Source organism: Coenobita brevimanus, chromosome 26 (assembly GCF_032717465.1).
Source record: "Coenobita brevimanus isolate Jiangsu-jjx chromosome 26, ASM3271746v2, whole genome shotgun sequence".
NCBI lineage: Eukaryota > Metazoa > Arthropoda > Malacostraca > Decapoda > Coenobitidae > Coenobita > Coenobita brevimanus.
Genome location: NC_136979.1, coordinates 14,156,366 through 14,166,649, shown reverse-complemented (window position 1 = coordinate 14,166,649; position 10,284 = coordinate 14,156,366).

Genomic DNA, 10,284 nt, shown 5'->3' with positions numbered 1-10,284 from the left:
TAACCATGTTGGCGTGTGTGGGTCCCATCCACTGAGCTCTATAATATGGAGTTGCTATCTTCGCAGCGAGCGTGTGACTTTGGCTGCCATACTGAAACACCCGCACTCGTCGCCTCCACCATGGTAATGCAATTGGAACACTGTTCTTAGCTTGCTGTCTCTGTTTCGCTGTTGCTTCTGTGTATACATATTTATCATAATACAAAATATGTATAGATTATGATTTTTTCTGCCCAGCTCTATGAATTATTCGATACACTTAGCCATGAACATAAAAAATAAAGTCATAGGTTGCTGCAGTGCAGAACATTATTTTTTTTTTCGTTTCTCCTTTTGACCGCCTTACCCTAATGTCTGTTTAAGTATGCTAGTAAAGATAAAACTGAAGTGGATGGAAAGAGCACATATATGAAAATAATGTAATTTCCCATCAAATGTATATAAGCACATTATATACAGTAAAAAATTGTCATCACATATTAGCTGTTAACAGTACAACGTACACATCCTCACATACATAAACATATTTCCATAATTATTTCTTACTGATATTCAAATACAATCAACCTAGCCGGGTGCTTTCTTGCTCTAGTACCAATAGCTTTCTCTGTGATAAATGTTTTAATGTGATGTACCCTTATAATTCTGTAGCAATGTGATACCAGTTTTATTGGTTTGTGAACATGATTATACTTAACTGAGGCGTCAAACATATGCGTATTTGGGTTATCAAATATCCTCTGAATAGTACTACTGCGCGAGATGTTGTGTAACACAGCTGTGTAAATAACTAGTGGCGTTAAGTGATGTTTTAAGAGTTTTTTTTTCTTTCTGCAAAATTGGAATGCATTTCTCAGTTTTATCATAGATTTTAACTACACTCTCACTTGCATAGAGGAGGCTTCCCCTGTCTCTCTTACTAATAAAAGTACTCAAATATCTTCTGAAGAAAGAATCTTTTCTTGTCATTTAACATAACCAGTAATCTCGTAGAATTAGTAACAAGATATATTTGTTACGTTAATGTAATGCCATCTCTCTTTGATGAATTCCTGTGCCCATTTCTGCATCCGTAAGCTGCACAATGGACCATGACACTATATTTTCCAGATTCATCGGCTGACTTCAAAAAGCGCGGGCGTCAGGAGAGGTGCATTAACATGGCTCCCACTACATCAGCGCCGCCCTGGCGGCAAGCACACAAGGTATGCGGCGCTACTCATGAGAAAGCCCCTCCATATTATAGAGCTCAGTGGTCCCCATCACCTGATGGCAACTGTTCCTGTGTCGCAATCAGAGTTTTGAACATCCTCAGAACCGGAGCCGGGAAGTGTCCATCCAGCACCTCATCCCATGTTGCCCTCGGCCAACCTCTGGGCATTCTTCCCTCTGCGTTAGCACTGCGATCCTCATCAGTCAATTATGCTAAAAAAAGAAAATATCAGCAGGTCAAAGACTGTTCATTCGCTAAACGTCGATTATTATGCCTTTACCATACCAAAGTAATTTTAAGAAATGTCCCATTTGAAGCTGTGAATAATTTTGAAAAACTTGTCTTTGTGTGTCACACCTTTCTTTATGTGTACTTTCTGGCAATCCATATATAGTTTAATGATAATTATACCATCTCAGAAAAGTCCTGTAGTATCTTTAAACAGTTTTTTTTTTTCCTGCTCGTTGTATTCAAAAGTTCTCACCACAACTGCATTTCATACGAACCAAATGATTTTTTTTTTTTTTTTTTCAATAAATACCACGCGTAAGGGTTTCATAATATCTGTATGTCTCGTTTACTTCGTTGTTAGTCTGATATCGCTCAGGACACCGTTTTTACACAAAAAACAGAAGACTTTATTGATAATACATTTCATTATTATGGGTGAGGTTATGAGAAGGACAGTGATGAAGACAGGGATCTGAATATTAATGAATGGCGAAGAAGGAAGTATTTCAAATGCGATACATAAAATGATGCTATGTTCGTGGCTAACTGTGAAGAGGAACAATGCTGGTTTTGTCCATGTCTGTGCCTTGAAAGTTAATACAGATAAGAATAACGGTTGTTCAGAGCGAAGATGACTCCCAGTGCGATCTTTTGGTAGCCTACATGGAGAGAGACTTGAATTGGTGAGACAGTTTAAGTAATGGGTAAACGTGGAAAGGAAGGGGAGAATAGGGAGAATAGAGTGGCACAGAGAAGAAAAATGAATGATGCTATGAAAGACTTTATATAAAACAGAGATCTTCGCGTGGCAGGTGCAAGTGGACTGCATGAAGGAGTATTTGCTCCGACATTACTGTATGGGTATGAGACTCCCCTGTGGCACGAAAACAAAAATTCAGGAGTTAGAGTGGTGGCGATTGGATTCTTGAGAAACGTGTGTCGAGTGCTGAGCGTGGATAGGAAAAGAAATACAGCCATCTCTCAGTTTACTGGAGGATTGCGTTCTTTATACGGTCGTGTTATTTGATTTCCGTGTAATTTATACATAATTATCCCATAACAATGAAAGGTAAGCGAGGGGGTTAAGGTGTAAAGTAGTAAATAACTGCGCATATTTACCCTACATAATGATTATCTACCATTTTGTACATACAGTCATCTCTTACCTTACAATGTTTAGAGTATTTATTATCTTCAAATAAGGCATTATTGACAGACATATTGGTCATGGCGAGCGAGAACGACTGGCAGTGCTAAGTGATCGTCACACCTGCGAATGGCGTGATGTCCTGCGTTGCTTAACGAGACATGCAGACGGTGGTCGGCATTGATTCTGCAGTGAGAGAAGCTCTAACATAGTGTCTTGTGGTTCGGCAAACTGATGCAGTTCTTCTAACATCTGAGTAATGAGTCTAATACGTTCAGAGAAGAATAAACAGACCATGATGAAGTCTGTTTACAATATGTTGTCCGTGGCTAGATTATTCGACGGGTGACTTTATGGTACAAGAAAAAAAAAATAAGAAACACAGGATTCAGTGTCTATTTCTACAATAATCTTCATTATTATTTCGTCATTCCCCAACAAAATATTTTACTCACAGTTACAAACCTGATATTAACCTCATTTTGGTAATAATCACAGTAGCCATCCGCAAGCCAAACTTGTTTTACATTTCTCGTTGCAAGCAAAATCTCTCTCTTAGTTATTATGGCTAATTACTTGTGAAAACGGCCTTTTTTTTTTTACCAAATGTGACGCCACAATAAGTCGGAAATACTCTGAAATTTATGCGGTGTTTCGAGAATTCGTGTATTTAAAACAAAAAATTAGTTTTTTTTTTTTTTTTTTTTTTTTTTTTACAGAGCCGTACTTCAAAATAGAGAAAAATAAAATGGTAATTCAGTTTCGTGTAAATTAAGATCACAGTAATGTGATTCGTGGAAGGTACAGAAGAAAGATGTCTGTGGACAAGGGAGCTGAAGAGAGTGTGCGTACGTAGACTGTTTTGGTCAGATGAAGTGAATGGATATCAATAGGGTGGTGAAAACTGTGTTATGTGGGTGAGCTTGAAAGTGGGAGAAGGCGTGGTAGGTAAAGAAGAAAGGAAGCGTGTGTGAATGAGAGGTATGGAAGCTGACGAGGCTAGGGAAATGACAAGGGTTCAAATTAAATGAATGATTTTGGACGGACGAGTGTATGGCAAGGGTTTGCCACTCTTTCCTTTAACTTAGCAATCGTTGAATTGTCTCAGCTGTAAATATGAAGCTACTTGTGGACGGTTGTACCTACCTTGTGAAGACAGGGGGTTGAATGGTGAGCGAATCAGAGTGTAACCCATTTTATCGGGCATTTTTGTTGATTATTTCTCCCGCTATCCTGTTCTTTCCTTTTCCTGGCGCCCGTTACCATACCTCACCCAATGTGGAGGTTAAAAAAGCAAATGTGTCGGGATTGTGATGATGATGATGACGACGATGTCATTTTCGTATTCTTTAACATAACCTTTTGTGAAGGACTGAACTGCACTATAATGAAGGCTTTTTCCTTGGTTTCGATATTTCTCTGAGTTTTTTACATCTTGTTTACTGCAGAATCACCATCATCATCAGTGGTGAAGCCATCATCTCCTCTTGCCTTAAGCGCTGATACTTTTCGAGGCATTTTCTACTTCATTTTATACATTGCTGGGAAGGACTGTGTTTACCATTTCTCAATTCTGAGCAAACTCTTTGATAATGATACTAATATAGTGCGTTTGTTATAACATAACGAACATTTCTTAACACATTCAGTTGATGGCCCAATGTAATCAGACTGAAAGGTCGATCTGACTCATCTGTCGGCATTACATGGGCTCATAGAACTGTATTAAAGGTGTGGGAGTGGCCTAGTTCCGTTTAGCAAAAAGACTGACTCTAATATCTTTGCATTAATTTTTTTTTTTTTTTTTTTTTTTAATAATACCATACTGGTATCTGTTCCTCGATACATTTTTTTGTACTCGTAGTCTGTGACCAGATTCGCACTTTCTGTTTGTCATATCTTCGTTTGGTTCCATTCACTTTCTCCATTCCTTCACCCTTCAGTCCGGTGACGTATTGTACTGGTTCATTCTTGCTGCCTCCGGCTGATTTTAGTCAGTTTGGGGGAAACCTCCTGCAGTGAAGAGGTAAATGAAGGTTGTATCTAACCTATCGAGTTCGAAATATCTCCCTTAAGCCCAATGCAATCGTCAATAGTTCATTCACCTTTACTTGGCGGAGATTTTCGTCCTTGTCCAGCCTGTTTTCCGTAACTCAAAAGCGGGATAAGATAATACTACGGCAATGGATCCATTCCAAAATATTTCTTTGTGACCAGCACAATACTCTAATGATCACTTACTGAAGATCGCCGTTCTCACTGAAGAGTTGGCTGTCTTCAGCACAATAATCTAATGATGATCACTGACTGAAGATCGCCACTCTCACTGAAGAGTTGGCTGTCTTCAGTACAATAATCTAATGATGATTACTTACTGAAAATCGACATTCTCACCTATGATGTGGCAGTGTTATAGAAAGCTACAGTGAAGAGTGAATTTCAGAATAATATTCTTGCTGGAATTTACTACAGTTGCTGCCATTTTCATCTGTATGCATCGACGCAGAATGAGCCACCAATATAACTCATTCGCTACTGAACGTTGGAAAAGGTGTGTAAACAAATTTATTAACATTTGGTTTAATATTTCTTTTGGACTGTCACTCATAATCTGAAAGTATTTCGATGATTTTGACGTCTACTTCTATCGCAAATTACTCATTTCGATGCATGACCTCTCTCCCTGACAATCTTCACCTTTTCAATCCGGTAATGTATTTGAAGCTAACCTCAGACAAGTTTATTCTGCTTGGACGATGCCTCTTGCTACGAAGAAGTAACTGATCGCCAACTCTAAATTACAAAAAGTCTCTTCTTAGCTGAATATATTTTTTTTAAAGACATCAAAATAGCCGTCTGGTTGAAGTGGCCATTGACCGTAGTAGTATATTTTTAATTATCATACCAAATAAAGCTGGAAGAATTTAAATATAGTTACTTCCCTCACCAAACCTTGCTTTACTTTGGTCTTCTCAAAGCTACGGTATTTTTTTGTTTGTATTATGGGTCTCAGCAACCATATCAAACTGAAATTTACAGTACCTAGACAGGGAGCGCCATGTCATCAGTAGTAGACACTATGTAAGGATGGCTGCAACGCGCCTATAAGCCATAACGAGTAAGCCGCTCCCAAATACAAAGGTGTTGCATTTTTTTGACAAATAGCCTGAATTCTCTTGCTTTTCTTTTTCTTTTTCTTTTTTTTTTTTAATAACAGAACAAAGCATGGAAAAACAAATTAATAAAAAAAAAACATACATCAGATTACAGGTGTCCTCCATTTATAAAAAATCTATAACAGTTGGACTTATACAGCCGAAGGCTGAAGGCTGGGGGGATACCACTCTGAGGAAGCGAGTTCCAAAGAGGTTTAGTTCGGGGAATAAAAGATTTCCGGCAGGCAAGAGATCTGCAGCATGGCAGTGTGGAAGCCAGTCACGGCGCTACCAGATGCCCGTGTAGAGCAGGGGCAGGCATCGAGAGGTGGCACAGTGGATGCAACTTCGTCTGAGCATTTGCCATAAAAGTATCTGTAAAATAATGAAAGGGAGGCAACATACCTTCTTACTTGTAAGGGAGGTAGTTCATTTGTAATAGCAGGGTCAATAAATAATTCTAACAGCTTCGTTCTGAGTTTTGTCTAGTTGTTTTAGTGCAACCTCTCCACATCCATTCCACAAGGGTGAGCAATATTCCTACTGAGAGCCCACATGACTCTTACAAATTATAGCTAGCTGTTTCTTCAGTGAAGAAGTTATGGACTTTGTACAGTAATACAAGTTTCTTTGAAGCGGTTTTAGCAAGTGATCTAACATTAGAGGTCCAGCTGAGGGCACTGTTAAGTGAAACACAGAGAATTTCAATACTTTTAGAGATAGGATTATTATAGTCGCGGCGCACGACTCTGTGGTTATTACCGTACCCTGGCAACCTACCATTCAAAAGTGCGTCCGGTTTCTTATCATATTATACACGAATCATATTATTGTACACGACTATATTATATGCGAATATTATTATACATGAACATATTACACACGAAGCACATGCGTCTTACGATACACGAAATCAGACCCACTTTTGAATGGTAGTTGCCAGGGCACGATAACAACAACCTCAGAGTCGCGCGCCGTGTCTATAGTAGCATTGGAGGAAATATACGAATCTGGCAAAATCCATCTATTAGTAAATTGTATATATTTGGTTTTACCAGCATTAAATGAGACAAGGTTATTGTTCCCATTCAGTGATCTTAGATAAGTCTTGATTTATGGAAACTGCTGTACTGAGTCGTTCATTAGATATTGAACCTTGTGAATGGGTGTTTAAGCGTGAATGAACTATGAAGTGTTGAGTCATCTGCATATGAATGGAAGGGATTATAGATGACGGAAAAGAGATCATTAATATGAATTAGGTATAGGGTTGGAGCTAGTACTGGTCCTTGTGGCACACCGGCATTAATCAAGTGGAATTTGGAATATACATCATCTACCCTAATTCTTATCTTCCTGTCGCTGAGATATGAGACAATCAGAGGAACAAAAGACGTTAGTCCATAGCAAGGGAGTTTGGATAGCAGGGAACGGTGCCACACTCAGTCAAAAGCTATAGAAATATCAAGGCTACCGCATGATTTTCTCTATGTTGGTCAATTGACTGATGGATGGTATGAGTCAGGTGAGACTGAGTATAACAATAATGGACCATGCAAATCGCCGTTAGCCGACGGGACAACCGATGGCAGACAACCATGCAAATCGCTGTCAGTCGACGGGACATCCTACGATGGACGTCCGTGCCAATAGCCGTCAGTCGATGAGAAATCTGGTGGCGGATGTGCCGTCAGTCGATGGGACATCTGGTGGGAGACGACCATGCAAATAGCCGTCAGTCGATGGGACATCCGGTGGCGGACGACCGTGCAAATAGCCACCAGTCGACAGGACATCCTATGATGGACGACCGTTCGAATAGCTGTCAGTCAACAGGACATTCGGTGGTGGACGACCATGCAAATAGCCGTCAGTCGATGGGATATCTTATGATGGATGACCGTGCGAATAGCCATCAGTCTATGGGACATCCGATGGCAGACAACCATGCGAATCGTCGTCAGTCGACGGGACATGGTACGATGGACGTCCGTGCCAATAGTCGCCAGTCGACGAGAAATCTGGTTGCAGATGTGCCGTCAGTCGACGGGACATCCGGTGGGGGACAACCATGCAAATAGCCGTCAGTTGATGGGATATCTGATGGCAGACAATCATACAAATAGCCGTCAGTTGACAGGACATCCTATGATGGACGACCGTGAAATAGCAGTCAGTCGATGGGACATCCGGTGGCGGACCACCATGCAAATAGCCGTGAGACAACGACCGTGCGAACAGTTGGTGGTGTATGAGTGTGCAAATAGCCGCCAGTTGACGGGACATCCTATGATGGACGACCGTTCGAACAGCCGTCAGTCGACGGGACATCCGATGGCAGACGATCATGCGAATAGCCGTCAGTCGACGGGACATCCGATGGCAGACGACCATGCGAATCGCCGTCAGTCGACGGGACATCCTACGATGGACGTCTGTGCCAATAGCCGCCAGTCGATGAGAAATCTGGTGGCGGATGTGCTGTCAGTCGATGGGCAACAGAGGCCAATGTAGCACATTTTCCTTGGCAATTATTTAGCATAATAAATCTTACCATCCTTATGTATAGTTTTCCATGTCATATTAGTATCTTCATTAACCTTTATTACGATCAGAGAAAAAGACAACGCGATGTATTGTCCAGATTAAATCGCTAATGAACATGTGTTACGACTTATTCAAACGCAATTACAGTATGAGCAGAAGTCCTGGCAGTTGCATCTTTTGTGAAATTTACTTCCTCACCATCTGCCGCTTTGATCCTCTGCCCCAATTCTTCCTTTCCACTCTAAGATAATTTTAATTGTAGAGTGATTCTCTCGTGAAATATCTACACCTTATAATGTGTCTGTGTGTGTGGGGGGGGGGGACTGAAGTTTATATTACTGAGAGAGAGAGAGAGAGAGGTTCAAGACGAAATAAGAAATAAAATACAACGTAAATGAACATCGAAGAAGGAAGTGAGAAGTATATAAGGTGAAATAAAAGAATAAAAGTAAGAAATAAAGAGTGAAGGAAAAGAAAACGACGATGCCAGTTGAAGATTAGTCTTCAGTAACGCAGTCCATCTGAATATAATAAGTGTCTCCATTGTTCACGTTATGGAGGGACTTTGATGAATAGTTGCGGAGAGTGCAGTCGTGTATTCGTTGCTCTCTCCTCTAGCGATCTAGGGCTGCCTCACCGGCAATAGTTTTGTAAATAGGAGAGTAAAAGTTAGGTTAGCTAGATCTCATTTTCCTCCCTGGCCTTAGTAGATATAGTAAGTGTCTATATCTGTTTCCTGAGATTGCCTTTGCTTACTCACCTCTGATTACTCACTGATTGCTCTGGGGTGTAAGTGACACACAGGTGCGTCCTCCCGAGAGTGGTTTGAGAGGGTAATCTCAGACTAGGTGGGTCTTCCCAAGATGCTCTGTCCCTTGCTCGTTTTTCTCTTTCTTCCCACTTCCCCTGCGAGGGGGAAGTGGTACCTATGGAGGACGCCCCTACTGCCTCCCCCTCCTTCAGGGGGGGAGGTGGTCCTAACGATAGTAGGCATGACAGGACTGACCACCCCCAGACTGACGGACGCCAGACTCGAGCCCTACTTAACATCCCTGTAGCCAATGCGACCTACGTCATCATTCATGTGCTAGGTTCCACTCCCCTGTCCAGTCTCAATCCCTTCTTTATCAAGAAGGTGATTGACCACTGTGCGGGAGAAGTCGAACAAGTTAAAAATCTTGCTAATGGAGATCTCCTGGTCAAAACTGTGAACTCGGCACAGGTAAAGGATTTGTTGAAACTGCGCAAATTCCATTGTTACGATGTCGCAGCCAAAATCCCAGTCTCCATGAATTCATGCAAGAGTGTTGTCACTTGCAGGGATCTCATGGTGATGAGCGAGGACGAGATCGTAAGTGAATTGGCGCAGCAAGATGTCATAGAGGCTAAATTCATAACTCGCTACTCGGAAGGCATAAGGACGAAGACAGCAACTATCATCTTGACGTTTGCCAAATCTTCTCTTCCTAGTGATATCAAAGTTGGTTACGAAATTATTCACGTTCGGCCGTACATCCCTAACCTTTTGCGTTGCCTGAAATGCCAGCTGTATGGGCATGGTACAAAGACTTGTCGGGCTTCCCAGCCAGTGTGCGGCAAGTGTGCAAGCCAGGGTCATGATGCGGAAAGTTGCACATCAGAGACAGTACGTTGCTTTCACTGCAAGGGTACTCACTCCACTTCCTCTAGGGATTGTCCCAAGTGGAAGGAGGAGAAGGAAGTCTGCACAGTGAAGGCAACTGAGGGTATTTCCTACTACGAAGCTATGAAAAAGGTTAAGGAGTTGCATGCAACTCCCACGCCGAATAGGTCCTATGCTTCGGCGGTAATATCCCGTCCTGTGATGTGCTCTGTCGAGACGCAGAATGACCCTGTCCTTCTCCCTCCTGCCACTCACAGTACATCTCCATCTCGACCTCCTGTCCGTTCCAGCTCTCTCACTGACATCCCTAAAGCTTCAACTTACTCTCAGGCTGCTGCTGCCTCTCCAT